We start from the raw sequence: 814 nt of genomic DNA, 5'->3' as shown, positions 1-814 counted from the left end.
GAAGTCCATGTAGGTTTGTAGCTTGACATATTTTTTGACTGCACACTGAAAATTTGCAATGACTGTCCCAGGAAATGTCCAGTTTCCTAAAATTTCCCTTTCCACGTGTCACTAGATTTTTCCATGTGCAATCTCCTTGCATCATTTCCTCATCTTTTTAATCTCTTAGTTCCATGCTAATAATACTCTTTCCTAAGTTGCACATTTATTTGGCAGATGATAATAGAGTTCTCAAAAATAGTGGGGAAGTGGGAAGTTAATGTCGGGAGAAGGAAAAGGGATTTCCTTGTTTTCATCCTTACAAGTCACTCTGGGCAATATTTGAGCAAAGCTGCTCAAGCAGACTCTGTAAACAGCACGTGAGGCAGACCCTGCTTCCTGCAGCCCGTTCCCCTGGCGGTGTGTGCACTGCTGCAGTTCCAGCAATGTCCCTGTCTGTCCAATGCTCCGAACTGCTGGAGTGTATTCAGTAGACGAGCTGTTTAAAAGCCTCAGCATTTCATGATGGTCCAGGGCACGCCTGAGGCTGCCTCATGTGGCTCGTTCTGCCTTCTCAGGAGCATTGGTGATTAGTTGTTTGCTGGACTTGACAGTCAAGATGAGGGGTGACAGTGCAGGCTGGTGCGGCCTTTGTCGCTCCCGTGTCCAAAGAGGCCTCTGTTGTGCCCAGCTGATAAAGGCCGTGTTGTCCCAGCAACTAAGCTGCTCTGTCCCATCCTCCCGCTTCGAGGGCAAAGCAGTGTAGACAGCTCCCTTTCCCTGCCAAGTAATATCCACCCTGAGGTCTGTATGTGAGAAGCAATTGTTATCTGCC

The sequence above is a fragment of the Nothoprocta perdicaria genome, unplaced genomic scaffold, assembly GCF_003342845.1.
Source record: "Nothoprocta perdicaria isolate Ctin4 unplaced genomic scaffold, notPer1 scaffold_111, whole genome shotgun sequence".
In the NCBI taxonomy this organism is placed as follows: Eukaryota; Metazoa; Chordata; class Aves; order Tinamiformes; family Tinamidae; genus Nothoprocta; species Nothoprocta perdicaria.
Note: the sequence above shows the minus strand (reverse complement) of the source record.